This window comes from Gopherus evgoodei, chromosome 3, assembly GCF_007399415.2.
Source record: "Gopherus evgoodei ecotype Sinaloan lineage chromosome 3, rGopEvg1_v1.p, whole genome shotgun sequence".
Lineage (NCBI taxonomy): Eukaryota > Metazoa > Chordata > Testudines > Testudinidae > Gopherus > Gopherus evgoodei.
The window spans coordinates 167,731,313-167,756,883 of NC_044324.1; the positions used below are offsets into that span (position 1 = coordinate 167,731,313).

A 25,571-nucleotide genomic window follows, 5' to 3' on the forward strand; every position below is an offset into this window, starting at 1 on the left:
CATGACATCTCCATAATAGTAGAGAGAGAATATCATGTGATCAAGGTGACCAATCAATCACACACTGAGAACAACAGTGAATAGTCAGAGTGAGAAGATCATGAATAATCCATAGAATTGAAATATATTCCTATAAATTATCTGTCAAACCCTTTTGAATGGCAAACAAATCATTAAATTCATGATCTGTTTGTAGTTAAATCACAAAACAAGGAAAGCACAAAATTCTTAAGATAAATGATTTGCTCTGAATAGTTGGCCAGCTCTACTTACACCCATGGATGGGTATAATACCTTAATTTTAATTTTACAAACCTTTCTAAAGTGAAAAAAAGTGTTCATTGACAGCCTGTCAGCTCATCTTTTTCAGTTGGAAAACATGTTTAATAATGTATTATGTTATAATGATTTTATGTCACACTCTACAAGACTGACAAGCACAAACAAGCAGTGCTTTGTGTGTCAGATAATCTTTGCTGGATTGTTATTGAAAAGAAGGAATGTGCAAGTAGCATTTAGTGGGTGGTAGCAGATGCATACAGATTTGGGGAGTTCACTTGAACATACTTAATGAAGCACACACAATGACAGACAATACTGACTGACAACCATAAGCTGACGAAAAACCTGGGAATACTTTACATGTCTTATTTAAAATATACTCTGTTAAATTAACTGCTTGTAACACTACAAATTTATTGTGCCCCTCTATTGTTAAATGTTGATTTTCCCCTCCCCCCACTTCTTTGTAAGGCTGATGAAACTTTTCTGTCAAAAAAAAAAAAAGAAGACACCTGAAAATTGAGGTTTTGATAAAACAAGGTGTCTGCTTTACACAGAAGCTTTTTTTCCCCCATTGAAAAACCAAAATACCCCCAAAATGAAATATTTTGATTTGGAAATGCTGCCATGGTATGTCATGAGAGTTGTAGTTTTGGTTGTCTCATATCCCCATTATCCTGTATGACCCAGGCTTCCCATCAGGTCTCTCTCTCCTGATGCATTGCCAGAGACTCCCATGACGCACTGTCTCCCCTCTCCAAGAAGGGAGACCATGGTTCATTATGGGAGGACATAGTCCAACCAGGAAGCCTGGCCTATGGAGGAGAATGTGAGCACGAGGCACCTGAACTATAATTCTCATGAAGAATTGTGGCAATGTTTCCAAATTAAAAGGTTTTGGGATTTGTCTGATTTTATTTTATTTTTTTAATTTTGCCCCCACCTCCCCAAATAAAGTTAGGTGGAAATAAATTTTGTTTCTTTGAAATTTTTTTGTGGATTTTTTTCCTCCTCCTCAACCAGCTCTACTTAACTGTCTCTAGATTATGAATCATTTGGAATGGGAATCATATCTTTTGCTGAATGGAGAGCACCTAGCACACTGTAGGTGCTACCAAAAATAGAGAACACGTATCCTACCCAGATCAGTCTAAGGTCTTAAAAATATAGTACCAGATCCTCAGCTGGTCCAAATCAGCATAGTTCCAGTAACTTCCATTGATTTTTGCTAGCTGAGAATTTGTTCTATAGTGCGTCTGGGAAGTGGTCATGGGATATGGATCCTTACATCAGTGAGTCAAATCCAGCCCAAGTTAGCAGTGGCTGAAAATTGTTATCATTCCATGTTTGTTGAATGCCTTTTTAAATAAACTGATAATCTCTATACACTTCCTCGTGGACCAAAGGCCCACATCTAACTACCCTTGTGGGGATCTCAGCAAAGAGGCCAAGCACTGAATGACGACGACTGAAGACATCTCTCAACTAAAGATTACCCTCCAGGTAGATGTTGAGATATACTGGCATGTCAATGTGGGAAGCTTGCACTCCTGTTGACTATTATGTTACCTGCTCAATCTGCAGATTCATGATCTGGCACCTTTTCACCAGCACTAAATTATGTGAGGAGAGAAAGCCTGTGCGAGCCAAGTTTAAACATTTCTAAATTTGGAGGAGGTAGCACTTAGCATCGGTTTTTAGATGTATAGAATCATAATTAAAGCTAGAAAGGATTTACTAGGTCATACTGAGCAAAGAAGTTCTATAGTTTGGGTTAGACGGTTATTGTGCATGGACAAAATGGTAGGTTTATTATTTATTTATTTTTATTAAAAGACATTGCCTTATTAACTAAAAAATTAACCAGCCAACCTTTAAACACATCAATGGAGCCAAGATTTGCTTTTAAGTCAAAGGAGTTTTGCCCTTGACTTCAAGGGAGCTGGGTCCGGTTTTCACCATACATTTGTGGCCTGATACCATAGGCCAGAGAAAGGCTTCACATAAGCATCTGTGCTTTTGGTTTCTTAACAAAACTGCCCATCATCTTGGGTTCACACCCATGTCATGCCAATGGGACTTAAAATTGTAATAATAGAATCATGGAAGATAGGTTGGAAGAGACCTCAGAAGTCATCTAGTCCTATCCCCTGCTCAAACCAGGACCAATACCAACTAAATCATCCTAGCCAGGGCTTTGTCAACCCGGCCCTTAAAAAACCTTAAGGATGGAGATTCCACCACCTCCCTAGGTAACCGTTCCAGTGCTTCACCACCCTCCTAGTGAAATAGTGTTTCCTACTATCCAACTTCGACCTCTCCCACTGCAACCTGAGACCATTACTTCTTGTTCCGTCATCTGCCACCAACCGAGAACAGCCCTAACTCCATCCTCTTTGCAACCCCCCTTCAGGTAGTTGAAGGCTGCTATCAAATCCCCCCTCACTCTTCTCTTCTGCAGACTAAATAACCCCAGTTCCCTCAGCCTCTCCTTGTAAGGCATGTGCCCCAGCCCCCCTAACATTTTGTTGCCTGTGCTGGACTCTCTCCAATTTATCCACCATCCCTTCTATAGCAGGAGGGGACCAAAACTGGACACAGTACTCCAGGTGCGGCCCTCACCAGTGCGAATAGAGGGGACTAATCACTTCCCTCGATCTGCTGGCAATGCTCCGTCTAATACAACGCAATATGCCATTGGCCTTCACGGCCAACCTTCTCTAAGCACTTTCTTCCAGTTTTACATGATCAAAAAATAAAATGTTGTACCACTGTCACCGCCCCCCTCTCCCCCCACCTTTTATTTATTTATTTTTTTTTTAGGAAAGGAAACTTTATTAGAGTTTAATCTATTCATTATCACCCACCACTATATTAACTGAGCCACCACACACATCCCTGTAAGTAAAGATAGTGTTAATATATCAGTTTTACAGATAGGGAAACAGCCTGGAGATTAATCCATCAGACAAGAAGTCTGTAGCAGAGCTGGGAATAAACCAGATCTCCTGAGTGTCAGTTCAGTGTTTTAGCCATAAAACTATACTTCCTTTACTGTGTTACTAATACTGTTGCGGGCAAATACTGAAAGAAATGTTAAAGCTTCATTACTTATAATGTTCATTTACTTTTGTTTGCAGTCAGCTTCACTTTCATGTCTCAAGCAGCTGTACATGGCAGCAGTGTTTGGGTTACAGGTAGTACAGAGACATTTGTTTTATTTTTAAACTTTTTTCCACTGGAATTTTTAAGACTTCTCAAAACACATCTGTAAGTCTCTAGCTTTTTTTAAGCTAGTAATTTCACAAAACCAAAATCAAATTTGATGTGACAACATCCCTTTAAGTATATACAGCCATATAATTTATCCATGCTAGGCATGATTTTTACTACACTACATTCTCAGAGGAAAACTGCACAGGGGGAAAAAAGAATGTGGCAGCTTTGAGGGACTGAGGGCTGGCTGTCCTCACATATCAGCGCATGAGCACGGGACTCCAACGGGTGCCAAAGCCAGCCCTACAGATACTGCTAAGGCAAAAAATTCTGACAATGATGCACGTGAGCGTGCACACCTCTAAAATGAAATGGACATGAGCAAGCACTCGAAGAATTACAGAATCAGAGAAGGATTAAGTAATAATATAATAGAGACCTAAACAATCCATAACCAACAGACCATATCCCTTTGGACATGTGTATGCCTCCTCAATGCAGGCAAGTATTTTATCCTCAACTATGTTATTATTCATAAACAGCTTAATCTACAACCCACTGATATCAATGGGAGTCCTTCCAACTGACTTCACAGTAGTCACTGGGTAAGGCCTTAAAAGACTTGGCATTTAGGTCTTTCCTCTGAGGATCTCAAAGCAAAGCACTTTCCCAATGTTAGCTAGTGAATTGTTCTCTAAATCACACACACAAGGGTCCCAATCCTGCATTTGCTCACATTTATTCACCTATTTACATGCATGAAGTTACTCACGTGTGAGGATGTTTGCTGAATGGAGATCCAGCTATATAACCTCTAGAAAGATCAAATAATCTACCCATTTTACAAGGCTGGACTTTCAAAGAAACAAAATAGCAGGCATCCTGACAGAGGCTTAATAATCTGTTATGCTTGCTAACTTCAAACCACATACTGTCTGCATCTTTGAATTAAGCACAGCTATTTCCATGATTAAAGCTTATTCCTTTCTGAGTCTCTCTCAAAAACGGACTTTTACCCTTGTTTCATCTTTTTCTAAAATGGGATAAAAATGGTATGTCTATACCCCCCCCCCAACATTTAGGACCACCTTTTATATTCAAATGAGACTTGCTAGAATGAACACACACCCACGCTGTGGGTGCAGTTTACCATGAGTGCCTATGCACATGGAGTATTTGTATACTGAAATGGACAGATGGTTTAATGGCCATTTGCATGCACAGTCACAGTTTCTGACTGTGCAAATAAAAACAGACAGTTATATTCTTGGATCAGGGCCTGGGGGGAGGTGGGGATTATAATGCTCAGATGATTTCCTCCCAATGCTAATGCGACTCCTTTTACCAGCACACCAATTCCTATTGATCCCCTTCCACATTTATGAATTTCCTTAAAACAAGGAACCTGTTAACAAGGACTTATAATACAAAAGGGAAAAAAGGCAGATCTGAAGTTGAGTGATACAAGAGCACAGGTATTCAAAAACAAAAAAAAATTTTCAGGAAAAAAAAATACAGAAAATTTACCTCCTCACACTGACTTTTGGTCAAAAAAAAAAAAAAAAGTTTGAACGAACATTTCTTGACAAGCTGAGCGTGAAAGAATCTCAAAGTTTCAAAAGTTCAGGAGGGGATGATCACCCATAAATGCAGATGTTCATCAATCTTTCTGGCCTGCCAAAAAAATGTTCAAAATCCATGAGAACAGATTCTCTATGGGACCTTTTAGTACTTCTTTTGCTGATAAGGATAGAAATACAGGACAGCAAGTATTGCTTTTCCCATGGAATTTCATCACTTCCGGTTTGGTCTAAATCAGGAAGGGTTGAAACAAACAATTTTTAAAACACATTTTATCATATATCCTTTAAACTGATATAGATGCACATTCTGCTGTCCCTCCCTCCCATATCTCTACATTCACTTGGACCAAACCTCACCTTTAAAGTTTCTCTCTCCCACTTACTCTAGTACTGCATTAAGCCTAGCTTAAAAGAAAAAAAGGTTCTCATTTTCCTATACCTATTTTAGAAAAAAAAATCTATCAGTTCTAATACAGGACTTGAGGATTTTAAAAGGTTCAGGTTTGGCCTGAATGTCTGGAAAAAGTCTTTGCACAAGTACTGAATGAATCACCTGGGACGAAGTAAACATAGACTGAAAGATTACTTTGTTTCATTATTTTCCTTCCTAAACTCATTTTCAGCATATTTCATGTTACTACTATGTATTTTTCTCTCTTAAGCAAAGTAACAGCATTCTCTCCCCAACCCCTTTCTTCTTCTTCTTCTATATTATGTAGAAAATGTACCTTTTTTACAATGCACACAATCCTTGCTCACACAGCGTAGGATAATTATCAAACAGTAATGCATGAGACATCAGGTATTTTTCAATGAATTTAAGCCCCCATATTACCATGCCTCCAACTGTGCTCAACTAATCATGGCTGCTAAAGGGGGCCAGGTGCATAAATATAGTGATTTAAAAAAACAACAACACCGAACTCTCCAGTTGTATACCCATCCTTAACTATTACTACAACTAAGACAGGAGGAAGAAACCTATGCTTATAACAATGCTCTAGCTACAGATATTTTTATATTTTATTTTTCTTACAGAAAGTGGAGAAGCTACTATGGGAGAGGACTGTTCTAGATCTGAGTTTGACAAAATAGGGAAGAACTGGGGGAGGAATTTGAAGTGGAAGGCAGCTTGGGTGAAAGTGATCATGAAATGATGAGTTCATGATTCTAAGAAATGCTAGAGGGAGAACAGCACAATAAAGACAATGGATTTCAGAAGGCAGACTTTAGCAAACTCTGGGAGTTGGTAGGTAGATTTGCTTGGGATTTAAGAGGAAAAACAACCGAAGACAGTTGGCAGTTTTTCAAAGAAGAGACATTGAGGGCAAAAGAGCAAACTATCCCACTGCATAGGAAAGACAAGTACGGCAAGAGACCACTTTAGCTTAATCAGGATATCATCAATGATCTAAAACTCAAAAAAAAGTCCTATAAAAAGTGGAAGCTCGGTCAAATTACAAAGGATGAATATAAACAAACAACACAAGTATGTAGGGACCAAAATTAGAAAAGCCAAGACACAAACGAGATCAAACTAGCTAGGGACATAAAAGGAAACAAGGAAACATTCTACAAATACATTAGAAGCAAGAGGAAGACCAAGGACAGAGTAGGCCCATTGCTCAATGAGAGGGGGAAGACAATAACAGAAAATGTGGAAATGGCAGAGGTGCTTAATGATTTCTTTGTTTCAGTTTTCACCAAGAAGGTTGGTGGCGATTGAACATCTAACAGTGAATGCCAGTGAAAATGAGGTAGGATCAGAGTCAAATAGGGAAAGAACAAGTCAAAAATTACTTAGACAAATTAGATGTCTTCAAATCACCGGGGCCTGATGAAATGCATCCTAGAATGCTCAAGGAGCTGACTGAGGAGATATCTGACCCATTAGCAATTATCTTTGAAAAGTCATGGAAGATGGGAGACATTCCAGAAGACTGGAAAATGGCAAATATAGTGTCCATCTATAAAAGAGAAATAAGGACAACCATAGAATTACAGACCCATGGAATTACAGTGTAACTTCTGTACCCGAAAAGATAATGGGGCAAATAATTAAGCAATCAATTTGCAAATACCTAGAAAATAATAAGGTGATAATAACAGTCAGCAGGGACTTGTCAAGAACAAATCATGTCAAATCAATCTGATAACTTCCTTTGACAGGGTAACAAGCCTTGTGGATAGGTGGGAAGCAGTAGTAGATGTGTATATCTTGACTTTAGTAAAGCAGTGCAAGAGGCGGAAGCAAAGTCTATGGGGGAGCCATGACCACCATCCAGCGTCACGAGGATGCAAAATAAGGTATTTTATTCCATCTAAGATACGTCAACTTGAGCTACCGCTATTCTCATAGCTGAAGTTGTGTATCTTAGATTGATCCCCCTGCCCCCGTGTAGACCAGGCCACATACAGTTTGTGGACGATACCAAACTAGGAGGGGTTGCAAGTGCTTGGAGGATAGGATTAAAATTCAGAATGATCTGGACAAATGGTCTGAAGTAAATAGGAGGAAATCAATAAGGACAAATGCAAAGTACTCCACTTAGGAAGGAATAATCAGTTACACACATACAAAGTGGGAAATGACTGCCTAGGAAGGAGTACTGTGGAAAGGGATCTGGGAGTCATAGTGGATCACAAGCTAATATGAGTCAACACTGTAACTCTATTGCAAAAAAAGCAAACATGAGTATTGTAAGCAAGACATGAGAATGAATTCTTCCACTCTACTCCGCGCTGATTAGGCCTCAACTGGAGTATTGTGTCCTGTTCTGGGCACCACGTTTCAGGAAAGATGTGGACAAATTGTAAAAAGTTCAGAGAAGAGCAACAAAAATGATGAAAGGTCTAGAAAACATGACCTGTGAAGGAAGATTTAAAAAACTTGGAGTTGTTTAGTCTGGAGAAGAGAAGACAGAGGGGACATGATAAGTTTTCAAGTACATAAAAGGTTGTTACAAGGAGGACGGAGAAAAATTGTTCTTCTTAACCTCTAAGGATAGGACAAGAAGCAATGGGCTTAAACTGCAGCAAGGGCAGTTTAGATTGGACATTAGGAAAACTTCCTAACTGTCAGGATGGTTAAGCACTGGAATAAATTGCCTAGGTAAGCGCTGGAATCTCCATCATTGGGTATTTTTAAGAGCAGGTTGGACAAACACCTGTCAGGGATAATCTAGATAATACTTAGTCCTGCTGTGAATGCAGGGGACTGGACTAGATGACCTCTTGAGGTCCCTTCCAGTTCTATGATTCTATGACAACACAGGCAGAATATCGGACCTGCAAAATCTTAAAATTGTACTTTTCGGTACTAAAGATACAGGTGAGAATTCAGTGGCTTGTTTTTTGTTTTTTTTTTTAAAAGCTCACATTTTAAATTCTTATATTCCTTAAAACGTCTCCTCCCTCCCCCCAAAACGGGTAATAAAATTCAAAAAGTTGCATTAAGATGGAGTTGTCAAATACACAAGAGCCACCAAACTTGGAGTGTCTCAAACAGAAACTGTGACTTAGCCATACTGCATATACAGTGCACATGCTTAAAAAGGCAGCCTAGATCTAGACATATTGACCATTTTAAGTACGGGAATATCTCCAAACCCTGTCATCTCTCTAGAACTGGAATGCACTTCTAAAATGTACCCACTGTGTGAAGGGACTAATGGTAATGCTCTATAGAATTATATGAAGCACTACATATGCACAATGGAAACAAATTATGATTGCTGGAAGGAAGCAGAGTTATGAATTTCCTGCCTTTTGTGTATTTAATATAATTTATTTGCAGCATTAGACTTTTCTGTTGAGAAGTACCGTTGCAAAGAGACAATGAACTCACAAGATGTTTCTGCAGCAGAGAAAATACAAGCCATTTGTTATTGGTAGGAAAGTTGCATTATCTCTAGAAATAGCAAAAGGATGAGAAGACTATTTCAATCTAAAACCCAGCTGTTCTCGGCAGTAACAATAAAATCTCATCATATTCCATTTACCGGGAAGGATGCCAATGTGCTTATATTGTCTATTTTCACTGCAATATTTTATGTTTCTTAAGGTAAAGGATATCATCTCTGGCTACATCTGCAGAGTATTTAAATGTGTGGAAGCATTTCTCAGGAAAAAGTTTTGCAACTGCTACTGAAATGAAGGCCATAAAACACCTGAGTAAAACATGAAAAGCTCTTATCTTCACTCAGATAGACACCTTTGAATTGACTACAAATGGAAGTTGTAGAAGGGGAAAGGACCTCGTCATTTTGTTTTTCAGCTGGAAAAGAAAAAAAAGAGAGGCACTGTAAAGTATATAAGAGATATGCCTTTTTGTAGTATGATATAGTTTTGCTCTGTACAGCACCTTTTATCACAAGATTTTAAGCTCTAACTAATCCTCAGCAAATCTGCAAAGTCGTTAAGTGTTATAATGAATAGCTACCACTGTCCTCTACTGCATGGAATCAGAACTGCTCGTTTCTGTGATGTGCTATATTGGTACCAGCTGATGGAGGCTGTGCTTTAGCTCAAGTAGCAGAAAGTTACTCCTAGGCTGTCAATTATCATTATCATCTGTATTCTGGTAGAGCCCACAGTGTGCTAGGAGCTGTCCATGCACCCAAGAAGACAGTCCCTCATAACTTAGAAGACAAACCACAAAAGATGTGAGACGGTGGTGGTCAAAATATATACATTGTATAAATGGAGTGAGGGGTGTGTTCTTTAGTGAATATCCCTGACTTGCGCCAACCTTTATTAGTTGGGTCAAAGCTAGCAGCATTGGCCGGAAGAAGAGGTGGGAGAGAACTTAAGCAACAAGAGCACGTAAGTAAGGAGGGGTAGAGTTGCAAAGAGCTTTATGGATGAGAACCTGAACTTGATGGAATGAAATACTTTGTGAGGGGAAATTGTTATAGTATTGGATACATTTTAAAGATGTTAGGGAAACTGAGCCACAAAGAGATTTGCCCAAGTTCTCACGGCAAGCCAGTAGCAGACTTGAGAATAGACGCAAGTATTCTTGCCTCCCCTCCCCAAGTCTCCTGCTCTGGCCATCCATCTACACCTGTCGGGTGGCTTTAATGTGCCTTACAGAGAAGAAAATGCTGTTAATCTGGAATAGAGGCAGAACATGGAAAGTGCTTTCACTATTCAAAAAATAAATGACCTTGCAGGAATATCCAGAAGGGCAATATGATATTTTATTCTGAGCTGTTTTTTTTCCCCTGAGTTTATGACTGTCTAAATCCTTTCCTGCATAAGTGAAATAACTTAGCTCCTTTCCCCCCTCAGACCCAGTGCTGTTCGAAAAGAATTTCCCAAAGTGATTACCTAAAGTTCTGAAGAGAAATGATTACAAATGGCTGAGTTAACTGCTCCAGATGGTCTCATCAGTCATCATAATGCGGTCTCAGCACAAGTCTTGTCAAGACCAGCAACTTGTCATGACAGATGACACCTCTTTAAGGAGACTTCCTCCCTTGGTTTTTCCATCTAGCAAACCCTCCAGGCATAAGGTGCTTGCAAATGAAGGCCCTTAAGGAATATTCAGGGGGAAATCATTGCTAGCTGTCACAAGTGAGTTGGTTAGTTGTTTTCTTTAGTGGTACCTTATTTCTGATTCTTGAAGTGTTTCTATTTACATGCAGGCCTTGTAAAGTGCTTTTGCTTTTAAGATGAATTCAGTGCCGATTAAAGGTACCCAGATAAGAGCAATGGAGACTGAACTGTGTAAACCAAAGATAATATGGATCTACCTCATGAGGGTGTTGAGAGGACTGGTTCATTAATGTTTGTGAGTTGCACAGACTGTAGTCATGAGCACCAGAGAAATGTCTAATAATAAATAAGTGCCAACTTGTTTATGATTCAGTCGGTAGGGCAAGGGACCAGGACTCAGGATACCTCAGTTCTATTCCCAGCTCTGCCACTTATCTCCAGTGAGAACTTGGACAAATCACATCATCACTCGCTGCCTCAGTTTCCCTACCTGTAAAATGGGAACAACAACATTTACTATGCATTGAGATCCTAGGATGAAAAGAACGAAATGTTTATTTGAAGGAATGACAGAAGAAAAAATTCAAAATCTCATTCCCACTAAGCCATCTACTGCCACCCTTCCTGCACTGTTCTCAGCAATAAGAAAAAAAAAAGCAGCCAAATACTTTAACTTTGCAAGAAGAGCAACTGCCTTTCTAATGCCATAGATCCTATCCCTATGGTAGAACAGAGGAAACTATTTATAACAAGTTTTGTCAGATTCAGTCCTTATTTTCTCTTTATTAATTGTCCATGGACAGATCACAATCTTGATGAACATATTCATTCTTTGAAATTACTCACCACGTTTTACACGAGCATAGGTAGTTGAGGGTGTGGGGAAGGTTGTGACTAAGTATTGCTTCAGCTATTCACCATTTGGCCCTGGGTTACACTTAAAATTTACATTAAGCAAACTATATTTCTTAGGGGTGTGAAAAATTCACCCCCTTATCACTGTAGTTAAGCCAGCCTTACCCTGGAGGGGACCTATCTACATCGGCAGAAGAATTCTTCCACCAATGTAACGTACCACTGCTTCGGGAAGTGGATTACACAAATCAACAGAAACCCCCCCGTTCTATTGGTGTAGCAAATATCTAGATCTATGCCTCTACAGCTCTGCAACTGTGTCTCTGTAGCCCTGGTAGTACAGACAGACAGACAGACAGACAGACAGACAATCTCCTGGTTTTTGAAATGTACGCCATTTGGAATGGTTACTAGAGCTGTATAGGAACCGGAATTTCCATTTTGTGGGAAATTCTGTGATTTCTAAATTTATTTCTGTTGGGAATTAGAACGAAACCAAAGAATTTCAAAATTTCCCACAAAACAAGATTTTCAACAAAAATTTCATTTGGGGTCAGTTAAAGCATTCTGTTTTCAATAAATATCAAAACATTTCATTCTGATTTTAACTTTTTTAATTTGTATATTATAATTTAGAATATAAAATGAATTTCATGAACAATCTAAACATTGCATTAGAGTAAGGTCTACATCTTCATTTTCCAAACTGAAATTTCATTAAAATTGACACATTCCTGTGGAAAATTTCAATCTTGATTAGACGCTTCATCAGAAACATTTTGACCAGTTCTAATGGTATGTCCCTGTTCCACAATTGCCTAAACACCGCCCTTGGGATCATGTTTCCACTGTGAATACTCACAACTAGCACTTCCTGTGAGTATTCTCCAATAGCCACTTAGCATTAGCTGTTTTGGAGAACATCCCTATCAGCAAATTTGCTTCCCTAGAATAATTAGCAAAAGTGAACACCAAGAGGAAAGCAAACACAGCCAGTGAATTCACTTGAAAATTCAGATGAAGACTACACTGTTGGCTACGGACTATCCACAAAAAATTTGAAGTGAAAATTATATTTTTGATTATTTTAAAGGATGAGAGGAACCATCCATAATCTATCCTGGCACTAACACATATAAAATATTTAATACTAGTACTAATAATTAGTGCTGTTGATTAATCATAGTTAACTCCCGCGATTAACTCAAAAAAATTAATCACAATTAAAAATATTAATCATGATTAATTGCACTGAAACAATAGAATACCAATTTAAATGCATTAAATATTTTAGATGTTTTTCTACATTTTCAAATATATTGATTTCAGTTGCAACACAGAATACAAAGTGTACAGTGCCCACTTTATATTATTACAAATATTTGCACTGTAAAAATGATAAAAAATAGTATTTTTCAATTCACTTCATACAAGTATCGTTGTGCAATCTCTTTCTAGTGAAAGCACAAGTTACAAATGTAGATTTTTTTTTGTTACATAACTGCACTCAGAAACAAAATAATTTAAAACTATAGCACCTAGAAGTCCACTCAGTCCTACTTCTTGTTCAGCCAATAGCTAAGACAAACAAATTTGTTTACATTTATGGGAGATACTTCTGCTTGTTTCTTATTTACAATGTCACCTGAGAGTGAGAACAGACATTCGCATGGCACTTCTGTAGCCTGCATTGCAAGGTATTTATGTGCCAGATATGCTAAACATTCGTATGCCCCTTCATGATTTGGCCACCATTCCAGAAGACATGCTTCCATGCTTATGATGCTTGTTTAAAAAAAAATTATGCATTAATTAAATTTGTGCCTGAAGTACTTGGGGGAGAATTGTATGTCCCCTGCTCTGTTTTTTACCTGTATTTTGCCATATATTTCATGTTATAGCAGTCTCAGATGATGACCTAGCATGTTGGTTTGTTTTAAGAACACCTTCACTGCAGATTTGACAAAAGGCAAAGAAGGTACCAATGTGAGATTTCTAAAGATAGCTATAGCACTTGACCCAAATGCCTTCCAAAATCCGAGGGGGACAGGGTGTGGAATATACTTTCAGAAGTCTTAAAAGAACAACACTGCAACGTGGAAACTACAGAACCCAAACCACCAAAAAAGAAAATCAACCTTCTGCTGGTGGCACCTGACTTAGATGATGAAAGTGAACATGCGTTGGTCTGCACTGTTTGACTAGTTATCAAGCAGAACCAGTCAACAGCATGGACGCATGTTCTCTGGAATGGTGATTGAAGCATGAAGGGACACATGAATCTTTAGCCCATCTGGCACAAATGTCTTACAACGGCAGCAACAACAGTGCCATGCAAACGCCTTTTCACTTTCAGGTGACATAAACAAGAAGCAGGCAGCGGTATCTCCTGCCAATGTAAAATTTGTTTGAGTAATTGGCTGAATAAGAGGTAGGACTGAGTAGACTTGTAGGCTCTAAAGAAAAAACAGTTACAAATATAGAGTTATGTACAAAAAGCAAGTTTAACTTTTACGATAAAGAAATTGCACTACAATACTTGTATTAAGTGAATTGAAAAATACCATTTCTTTTGTTTTTATAGTGCAAATATTTAGAATAAAAATTAAGTATGAAGTGAGCATTGTAGACTTCCTATTCTGTGTTGTAACTGAAATCAATATATTTGAAAATGTGGAAAATATCCAAAAATATTGATATAAACTATATTCTATTATTAACAATGTGACTTTTTTTTAATTCACTTGACAGCCCCACTAATAATAAAAACAATTGGTCTTATATTTGAAAGTCTCCACCTAATCTACAAAGGTGCTACTAACTCCTATGTCTGTAGAATCCACTGATACCTTTGAATGAAAGGCATTCAGGGAATACAAAATATTATTTTATCCCCTTTTTCCTTTATAGAATAAATCAACCAATTCCTTGCAATGTGTCTTCATTTCCAGGCCTCACCCTACCTCTGTGTATTTTCAGATTCCAACTCAAATGACTCCTTTCCTCTCCCTCCCCCTGCAGCATCTGCATACATGGAAAATATTTTAAAAGCATTCTGTGGATTTTTTAGCTTCTTTTAATGCAGTTTAGTGAATGGAAATAAAGAGAAACTAGTACCATCAGCATAGCAACACAGGACTGGAAGGGACCTGTTGGGTCCACAAATCCAGTATCCTGCTTTTACAGGCAACCCCCATCATATAATTCCATTTATAATTATTGACCAAGATTCATCTAACCATCCAGCTCACCACAGTTCACCAGTAAGTGCTTAGCGGATCCTCATGGACTACAGTTTTAGAAACTCTGAACTATGCTTTCTATATTTTTCCAAATTATTTATTTAAATAATTACCTTTAAGAAGCCTATTAAAAACATAAAGAACAGCCATACTGGGTCAGACCAAAAGTCCATCTAGCCCAGTATCCTGTCTTCCAACAGTGGCCAATGCCAGGTGCCCCAGAGGAAATGAACAGAACAGATAATAATCAAGTGATCCATCCCCTGTTGCCCATTCCCAGCTTCTGGTAAACAGAGGCCAAAAAGACACCATCCCTGTCCATTATGAATTTATCTAGTTCTTTTTTGAACCCTGTTATAGTCTTGGCCTTCACAACATCCTCTGGCAAAGAGTTCCACAGGTTGTGCGTTATGTGAAAAAAATACTTCCTTTTGTTTTAAACCTGCTGCCTATTCATTTCATCTGGTGACCACTAGTTCTTGTGTTATGAGAAGGAGTAAATACTTTATTTACTTTCTCTACAACGGTCATGATTTTATAGACCTCTATCATATCTCCCCTTAGTCATTTCTTTTCCAAGCTGAAAAGTCCCAGTCTTATTAATCTCTCCTCATAGAGCAGCCATTCCATACTCCTAATAATTTTTATTGCCCTTTTCTGACATTTTTAATTCCAATACATCTCTTTTGAGATGGGGTGACCACATCTGCACGCAGTATTCAAGATGTGGTCATATCATGGATTTATATAGCGGCAATATGACATTTCTGTCTTCTTATCTATCCCTTTCTTAAATGATTCCCAACATTGTTTGCTTTTTTGACTGCCGCTGCACATTGAGTGGATGTTTTCAGAGAACTAGCCACAATCTCTTTCTTGACCAGTAACAGCCAATTTATACCCCATCATTTTATATGTATAGTTGGGATTATGGTTTTCCAATGTGCATTACTTTGTATTTATCAACATTTAATTTCATCTGCCATTTTGTTGCCCAGTCACCCAACTGAAACCTGCTATATTGGATTACAGCACAGTAAACCTCCCATAATGGTATCATAGCATCCTTTTTTCCCCTAATCTACTGGCGGTAGAGAAAATCCTATTGGCTGCCAGATACATTTTGAAAGTGTTGGGTTTTGCACAAAAATCCCTCCAAAACATAAAAGCACTAATATAAGGTACTGCAGTTCCTAGAAACCGCCCCTCAGACTCGCACTCAAGCAAAAGTACTTTACTGCAAATAAGTAACTTAAACATTTTTAATTATATTGACAAAATGAGATCCAGGCAAGATTAAAAAAAGGCGCATATTTTTTCCTTATCTAAAAAAAAAAAAATCTGTTTTTCAGCCAAGGTGTCTTACAAAACCCTTTGATAAAAACTGAAGCATATAATAACCACACCGACACATTGTGGCTTGTGGAGAGAGAGAGAGAGACAGACACACACACAAGCAATTTGGGAAACTTTTTAAAATAACAGCTACAGGAAGATCAGATGGCTCAAGGGAATCTAACAGATTCTGGAGCTTTTCACCTTTAGGTCACTAGTTTAATGCAGCTTCACAAGGGAACGAACAGAACGTATCGCCAGCTAATGACATTTGGTGATCTCCATGGACCACTGTCCCCATCAAATAAACCACCTTCGTAATTGGAAGATCTGCTATTAGTCTCAGCAGAGAGGCCAAGGACTGAACGAGCGATGGAGAATGGCTTACTCTTTTCCCGCTAGAAATCAGGTCCCTCCAGGTCAGGATTGAAACTCACAGATGAGAAAGCTTGCGCCACCCCTGCCTGTGCTGTAGCTGTTCAAAGGAAGGAGGTAGGATTTCATTCTTCAGAGAATAATCAGCCAGATACCTTCCACCAGAACTAAATTTACTTCAGAATATCTAAAGGAAATAACTGTGGTTTTGAGAAGGGTGAACATCAGAGGTGGAAATTACTAATCTGAAGTTCTACATTGCTGAGCAAGCAAGACAGCAGCAGATTTCTGCTTCTCATGGAAGGAAAAGCATACTCTGTCCTTGCTCATAAGAATCTCCCTGTTCTCACCCCCAACACCCACAATTTAGTTATCAAAAGAAATAGTCCACGATTTCCAATGTCTTCTCCTGTCATCAAGTTGCTAAAAAAAATTTGACCTGATTTTCTGTTTGTCACTATCTCAGTAGCACACTTGTTCACACACAGATAGGTTGATTAGAAATCCAGCTCACTTGTCTCAGGAATTCAAATCATTATCTTCCTGTGCAGACTACATGAATCACACATTCAGTTTCTCTACTTGGGGCTTTAAGCTTCCAGCAGTTCTTTTGCTTTCTGACCATTGTGTTCTGGGTGTGTGTGTGTAGAGCAGGGGGAAGGACAGAAATTTATCTTCCAAGGACTCTGCCCTCTTCACTCTCCACTATTCTAAAATGCAACTGACCTTGCTTCTCAGGCCATGTCTACACTAGCACTTCAGTTGGCAAAATTTTTGTTACTCAGAGGTGTGAAAAAACACACACTCCTGAGTGACATGAGCGCTTATGCTGGCAAAATTTACTTGCACAGCACAATGTCAGTGAGAGATGCTCTCCCACCGACAGGGCTGGCTCCAGGCCCCAGGGTGCCAAGCGCTTGTTTGAGGCGGCATACTGCAGGGGAGCACTCTGCCGGTTGCCGGGAGGGCGGCAGGCAGCTCCGGTGGACCTCCTGCAGGCGTCCCTACGGAGGGTCCGCTGCTCCCGCCTCACCAGTGGACCTTCCACAGGCAAGCCTGTGGGAGGTCCACCAGAGCTGCGGGACCGGCGAGCTGCAGAGTGCCCCCTGCGGCGTGCCAACGTGCTTGGGGCGGTGAAATGGCTAGAGCCGGCCCTGCACACCAACATGCTACTACTGCTCATTGAGCTGCTTTTATTATGTGGACAGGACAGCACTCTCCCATCAGCATAATGCGGTTAAACAAGAGCTTTTACAGCAGTGCAGCTGTATCAGTCCAACTGTGCCACTGTAAACTTCTAAGTGTAGACAAGGCATCGGTGTGGTCGGTCTCTTTACTGTCTCCAACCTGATTTAACTTCTTGTTTATCTCAAAAGCAGCTGGAGTTTGGAACCTTCTACGTTTACTAGAGGTGGGCCTGAACCACAGCCCTAGATCTGAACATCCTTGATTTTTGAAGTATGTAAAATTAAATCCGGGATGGAACCCTGTACCTTGGATGGCTCTGTAGTGTTTCAGAGCCATATTCTTATTGGCACAATGTCATTTATTTTAGTCAGAAATGGGTTTTGCCACAAATCTACCACTGTTGGCAGGTCATTCACAATGCATTAATCAAAACCCAACCTGTCATTTTCGAGTTCATTTTTGTGAGGCCTTATGAATGGACAATCAGATCTATTTGGGATAAAATAAGAAACAATCTTAACTTTTAATGAGATTGGAAAAAAAACTTCTTTAAATTTATTCCATTCCCCTTCTTTCCCCTATATCGCATTGCTTCTTGTTTGTGGTGCACTGATGTACATTCAGATTTTGATCTGGAACAAAAGCAGAAGTGACAGAACATGGAAAGAAATGTTAACATTTCTAGTCCAATTTTGCAGACATTAGCAGTTCAGAGCTGTCTCCAAATGATCACTTCCTTAGCCAGATTGAATGAAATGTCCAACCATTTTAAAAGCAGTTCCACTCTGAAAAGAAGCTCCAAAAAAGAAAAGGGGGTATGATGGGGCTATCTAGTTATGCTCTTAATGATTTCCAGATGAGATGTGCACAGTTTGCAAATTAACATTTTTTTTCTTTAACTGTCAGCCCTGCAAACTTGACCCAGGATTCTAGAGTTAAAGTGGGCTTTGCCCATCTTGTGCACCATAACCAATAACAAAGATTCTGTAGGCCAAATTATGCTTTCAGTGAAACCATGAGGTTGAACAGGTGCATTGCTGACTGGAACTTGATCAAAATTCTATTGAGTTTGTGTAAGAAGGAATAGCATCCAGCTCACTCTCCCATAGTTGAAGTCAAAAGCAATAAAATATATTATGTTGTGACCAACATTAGCAGAAATTAGCCAATAGATCTATTTTGTGTGTGCAATCAGACTAAGAAATAACCATTTTTGGATAGTCACTCTTGAGAGCTGAACAACATTTTAGCATCACTAGTAAACTACACTCAGTTGGGGAGTTAAAAATCAGGATTTATTAGCCTTCTACAATGTTTGGCAGGTAAACAGGAAAACAAAAAATGTCAAGCCCATTGTGTCCTAAACCTGTGCACCAAAAACAAAGCATTCCACATTCCCAGCAATGTTAGGGCAAGTAGGCTGGCCTGGAGCAGAAGCCGAATTCACCACAATCTGTAGCTACCGTGGGGCAGAAAGCCAGAGATTTTTCTAATGAATATAGTCCTTTATGTCTTGGCAAAACATCAAGGAGATACTTTACTAAATAAAAAAAACCTCTTTATAATATAAGCAATATCTCTGCCAGTATCACACTAATGGCGCAGCTCCAGGCAATAAAGATTTAGTATAAAACCCAGTACTACTGGGACATAATCCAATTCTTGCACCCTCCAACAGATTCAGAAAAAACACACTTTCCTTGTTCCACATATTGATTTTTCCAGACTTTGGGTTTTGGCCTAGATCTCATCATATAAAAACATAATTAAACAACAAAAACACACAAACAAAAAACCCACCACATTAACTTTTATTCCCTGATGTTACAACTTCACTAGCTAAAATTTCAAAATGTATAAAACCTCAAAGCTTACTCAACTACATATTTAATCCAGTGTCCTTCCTTTCTTTAGACTGAAACAAGGACGTATGCAAGATCTCAAGAGGTTGTCTACCCTCAGCCATTGATAAGGATAAGGACAGTCAGAGCGGTGGATTTCTCTAATTCCAAGGACAACTAACTGTGAAATGTTTAGAAGGATATACCAGGCTAAATTCGTTTCTGCAATGACTCTACTACCAAGCCCATGGAGTTACACAGTGGATGAACTTGAATTTATTTTTTCAACTCAGACTATGTTCATTAAAAGATTTGTGAACTTTGACTGAACCCTGGCCCATTTCCAGAGTGATATGGGAAGAATAATGTTTTTGCATTTAAAAAATAGTTTTATATTAAAAGCAACAAAAATCACAAAGTTATTTTGGGAACAAAAATTCCAGTTGAAAACTGAAAGTAATACCCTAACATCACCAACCATAAAATGTAATTTATTTAATACAATCAATACCATTTGCTCGTTAATTTCTTATTTGGATCATATTTACAGGAAAACATTAGTAACCGAAGTAATGGTGAATTAAATGGCAACCACTCGCACAAGGATTTGATGAAACTCGTACAGTTAGACAAAAGACAGATGATAATAAGCAGTGCCTTTTATCGTGACATCTTAAAGTGCTTTATAAAGGTGGGCAAGTGTCATCAGGCCTATTATCCCAGTCCAATGCACTAGTCACTGAGACATGGTGCCTCTCTTTATTCTGAGAGCAATGGAATCAAATCAAATACACATCTGGTGAGCATGACAGAGTGCAACAGGCCTGTCCTCCATTTTGTATGTCTGTTTCCATTTTGGTATTCTGACCAGTTTCATCTTGTATATGCACAGCCAATTGGGAAACCTTCCCTACCAAGGTGGGGTACTTTACATTCCTTGAGAATGTTGTGGAAAATCAACCACAGCATTGGATTTAGATCAGACAGCCCAAGGCTCTTTTTATTTCATACAAGCATATATGCAGGGAGAGACAGCATAGACTCCACGCAAGAGGCTGGCTGCTCTACATATTACAAATTTTACCAAGCTTATAAAGGTTAAAACCGCAAAACGTAGCACGCTGGTTATACATGTTATTTGCCTTATTTGAAATATAATGTTGATGATAAGCAAGCTGACCAATTAATTCTCCATTTATGGTTTTTCCTGTTATTGTGTTTGCCAGTCAAATCTGCGGTTTGACCGTTCTAGCACCTTTTCTGTAGTCCTGACAGCAGGCTCAGCTGTTGTAACTTAACAGATATTCTGGTTCCCCTTTATCCAATTCTAGTTCCTCTTTTTGGGGCCCTGACCACATCTTTCTGCCTCAGCATGCCCTTTGTACAGAAAAACAAGTTAAAACTCTTACTCTTAGCTAAAGGCTTTTGGGCCTACTCTTACTCTATTCTCAGCAAAAAACCTGGGGCCTTGGGTAAGGTAGGGTCAAGGGGAGGGGGGTTTCCCTATCAACTCCCTCCTTTTTGATGCCTTTCTACAGCATCAGACTCCTAAATTTGAATATTCATCAGTTCTCGGATTTCTGTGTAGGGGTCTTCCTCCTCACTATGGGGAAACTCCAGGGAGGTATACAGTGGTTGGACTGGGATATGGCCCATTTGTGGAGGGGCCAATTCTATTATAGGGGCTAAGGCTATGGGTTGCTGTGGGGCAGGCGGTGTTGGTTTCGTGTAGTGGTAGCGCTGGCAACATGGTTGGCAGCAGCAATAACAAAAACAGAAATTGATTAGCAGTCCCCCTCCCAATAATACCCAGAGGTACATTGGATTCTGTGAGGGATGGAGGACTTTTGCGATCTGGCATAGGACATCCGTTTCTACACAGAGAGAAGTGGCGATATGGGCAGTTTGGAAGGCATTTAGCTCAGTTTGATATATGTTTTCAAGGAGATGGAGTTGTTTTTGCAACAGAGAGATTTTCTAGACTTCTGGTAAGAGGGATAACAGAGAGTGAAAACGATCGGGTACTACAGAGGTCCAGTCAAAGGGAATTTGGAATTCCAGTATAGCTCTGTATGATTATTCTGAAGGCCAATATATAGCATGAGAACCGGAAGCTGTGACTAACTTAAAGGCTACGTCTGATAGGACAGATGTGTTGAGATAGATACAGCTATTATTGGCCTGCAGGAGGGTCTGGGAGCCAAGAGTCATAATGTGTCCGTTGCCTTCCCAACACACATGATGATGGACCTTGATGACTTCCCCAGGCTTGTATTTTCCTCTTTTGCCTGAGGATATCCTACTGGGTTGTAGTTTCCATGAGGACCTTCTGAGTTCCCCAAGAGGAAATAAATTTATCCACTTTCTTCCCGCTTGCTTTGTTTCTAATCTGTGCTGAATCTCCCAGGATTTTTCTTCTCATGACTCCTGAACACTTCCCATCTTTGCGATAATGCTTTGTTTTTACCCACTGGCTTAACATTTTTGGGTTTATAATTCTGCTGACAAGGATCTAATTCCCTTAAGGGAACTAGGGCCCCCGGTGAGGTGGGGTATACAAAGCAGGTGCAGGAGTGAGAACAGCACGCTTTACAGCAACAATAGGAAAAACAAATATTCAATAACAATTCCCCTAAGACGGACAATAAGGTATGGACACGATCTGGTACTAGGCGGTCCAATCATAGGGAATATGAAATTGGAGGGAAGCCTGATATATTATTTGGCCCACGGACACAATGTGAGTGCCTGTGACTGTATTTTAAATTAAAGACCATGTCCTGCAGAACAGTTCAGTTGAAATATACACACTATTGTTGGCCTGAATCAGGGCTGGGGAGCGATGGTTGTCATAGGTCTACTACCTTTCCAACAAATATACTTGTTAACGGTAACGATTTTCCAGGGCTAAGCTGTCGAATGCACTGGAGCTGAGGGGGTTCTAGGAGCCACTAAGTTCACAGGTTACCCAGCCCTATCCAGAGATCAGGTGTTATTTACGTGGCACCAGCTAGAAAGTGGTTAGGGCCATGGGAAGGTTTTATTTCCCACACATCCCGGTGGATGACCCAGTCCCACATACGACCTCCCCAAGGATCTGGGAGGATTCGGCATGTGGGGGCCCAAACTCCTTTCACTGGCCCATAGACCTGGAAGGAGCACTGTGAGCACCAGCATTTCCATTCAGAAAATCTTCAAGTGTGCCTCTAAGGCCACAAATCAGATGGTACGCCTGAAGCATCCATAAGGGCGGTGGACCAAGCCTGGTGTTCATCATTCCGAACTGCCATTAGCTAGTCGTGCAGAAAATTCCGTACCGAGAACAAGCCAGATCTCACCGCAATGCCTTCTCTGCTTCAGCGATGCTTAAAAGCATTTTCTCAGTAAATCTTGGGTCAGAGAACTAAGAGTAGAGACAACATGCAATTCGCCCACTCCAGCCCAGATACTGCTTACATGTGCCCTGAAAATGAACCTATGGCCTGGGCCGATTGGCCCAATTTTTATCATGCTGTTGATTTTTGTAAATATTTTAATCAGAAGCAGCACTATTTGCCCATTCCACAAGGAGCCCACTAAGACCCTCCTTTGGCGGGAGGATGCACGCTAAGTCTGCTGCTGTACTAACCTAAGGGCAACCCCTTAGGAGCAATAGGGCAAGTAGCAGTGCTCTAGAAGTGAGATAAAGGCAGGGAGACTTCACAGTTCCCAGGGCAGCGTTTAATTAACTTTACTCTGCCTGGGATTAAGTATGGTCCATTTGAACCCCTTAGATTCGTCATATGGGAGGGAGAATACTATAACAGGGTACAGGCTATATTGTTGGTTACTGGAATAGCCTCTAAGCAGAAAATATTTTCGTGGCCAGACAAATCCTGTGGAGATATACTTGGTTGTTTACTAGTGAGGCTACTGATTGGTTAAGATTTAGAAAAATATTACTTTTCCATCCCCACCCCAAGTTCATTTTTTCAGGTAGTTTTGGCTAGCCTCCGCAAGCTATTCTTCGAGATTTCGTAGTCTTAATTCACTTAGCCATCCAGCAATGAGGCCGCAAGGGAGAGGTTACTAGCACAATCACCTTGCTTACTTTGAGGCTTTATCATGTCCTCAAGTGGAGAGGTTGTTTTCTTAGAAAGGCACAGTGTGTTTGTCAGCAGACAAAGGAGAAGTTACCAGTTCTTTTACCTTGTCCTTCACTCCTGTCATTCAGAAGGCGTAACAACACCAGAAGGAAAGATAGACTGATCATCAGTCGGAGAGCCATTACAGTGAGAAACATGGGCAGGTAGTCAATTTTGGCACTTCATAGCGGTGTTGGTAATTAACAATATTTGATGAGGGTCTTTCAGCACGGGGCCAGGGCAGTTTCTCTCTGGTGGACTTCCGTGTAGACCCAGTCTTTTGGTTTTAGCGAGCGGCAGAGCTACTGTATATAAAAAGACCTAACACATTTCATTAGTGCCTGGCAATAATTAAGCATTGTGTCATCTATTAAATAAAATGTCCAGCTGAGCCAAAGCCAGCAGGGCATTGTCGATAGTGCACTGGGTCTGAGTGCAGTTTTTTTTGAAGTGGCCTTCTAAGGTCATTTGGCCATACTGGATCTGTGAAGTTGCACATGACTTAATTATAATTTGTCCAGTAAAATTAGGTTCACATTCACTGTTGCTACTCACAGGTATGCCAAAGTTTTACAACAGTTTTGGCATTTGCCTTTTACAAGGAAATACATTACTAAAACTAACACACATTTATAAGAGCAGCATTTTGGCATGCTTATAAAGTCAATCTGAATATTTACAAAGGGTCCTCACAGAGTGGGGTGAGCTGCCGGTCTAGTCTGGACTGGCTTTCCACTGTTGTGTGCCAAGCAAATAGGGCAAGAATTACAATATTGTTGAGCCATGATCAAAAACTTTGGGGCATACCAGTGCCATACCACTGATGCAATCATCCCTCCTTTGCTCACGCAGGCCAAACCATGGGCCACGCGAGCGAGCTAGGGGAGCAAAGCCCAGGGCGCAACCAGACGACCATCTGGAGTGCACCACAAGGCATCCTTAGGGTGTGGAGAACACCCATTCTGTCTCCAACTGTCCTTCTCCTCCTCAGACACTGACTCTTGCAAAAGCGCCAGGTCACGAGGGGATGCAGCTGGAGTAAGAGGCTGCGGCATACAAAGACAAAAATTTCAGAGGAAGCTAGAGACCCAGGAAGGGCCGCTTGCCTGGCAGCAGCGTCTGCTAGGACATTTCCGCTCATAATATCATCACAAGGCTTTTGATGGGCAGAACATTTAACAACAATAATTGCAGATTAAAGCTAAAGAGCATTAACATAAGGGTCATGACCAATGGGTGCTCCCTCCAGAGGTAAGAAATCCTCTATATTTCAGAGCTGCCCATAATTATGCACCACCCTGAAGGCATATTTGGAATCCATATAGTTGGAAACAGACTTGCCCTCAGCTATGTAGCAGGTCCTGGTAAGGGCGACCAGTTCCGCCACCTGGGCAGAGTTGGCCCTTGGAAGACAATAAGCTTCCATCAGGCTGTGGGGCATTCAAAAGAAGCATCCCGTATTTAGTGAGCCTGAGAAGGGCATATAATCAGGGAGGCCCAGTGCTAATGTTCGGGCCAGAACATGCTCAACCAGAGGGAAAGCCTCATTGGCCTCTGATGTCCAAGGGATGGAGTCTGTGACCTTGTTTAAGGTCAAGTTTTGCAATTACAACATTTAAACATTTGAATAAAATTAATTTGCTTAAAATATTTCTTTCTTTACAAATATCCTTGCTGATTGCAGGCAAAACTGAGGAATTACTTAAATTATTCCCCATATTTTCCTGTATTTGTTTTAGTCTCTGAATACATGTTGATTTAAAATGGAAAACACAATTTAATTTGGCTTCCCTTTGGCAGCCTGACCGTTGATTACACAGAGACACCTTAAGGCTTAGTGTGGGTTACTCACTACAGTTTCTATCTGCTATTTGTTACCAAAACAGATTCAAAATCTTTTACCATTCTCCTGGCCTTGACTGCCCTGTTGCAGCCACAACTTTGGATTGTTTTCTTGTTTAGTTTTGTGTTCTGGCAAAAGTATTATATATATATATATATATTTACAACCCAAAACAACACCAATTATTA

At 40.0% G+C, this 25,571-nt stretch overlaps 1 protein-coding gene and 1 long non-coding RNA gene across 2 annotated transcripts in view; both read right to left on the reverse strand.

Moving 5' to 3' along the window:
* ALK (ALK receptor tyrosine kinase) overlaps positions 1-25,571 on the reverse strand; it is a 638,118-nt gene that overhangs the window by 484,813 nt on the left and 127,734 nt on the right. The gene's annotated exons all lie outside the window — the stretch shown is intronic.
* LOC115648950 lies at positions 6,298-23,743 on the reverse strand. Its single transcript, XR_003999692.1, has 3 exons — positions 23,662-23,743; positions 20,661-20,664; positions 6,298-6,308 (listed from the first exon to the last, which is right to left on the reverse strand). It is a non-coding gene; the product is annotated as an uncharacterized LOC115648950 (long non-coding RNA).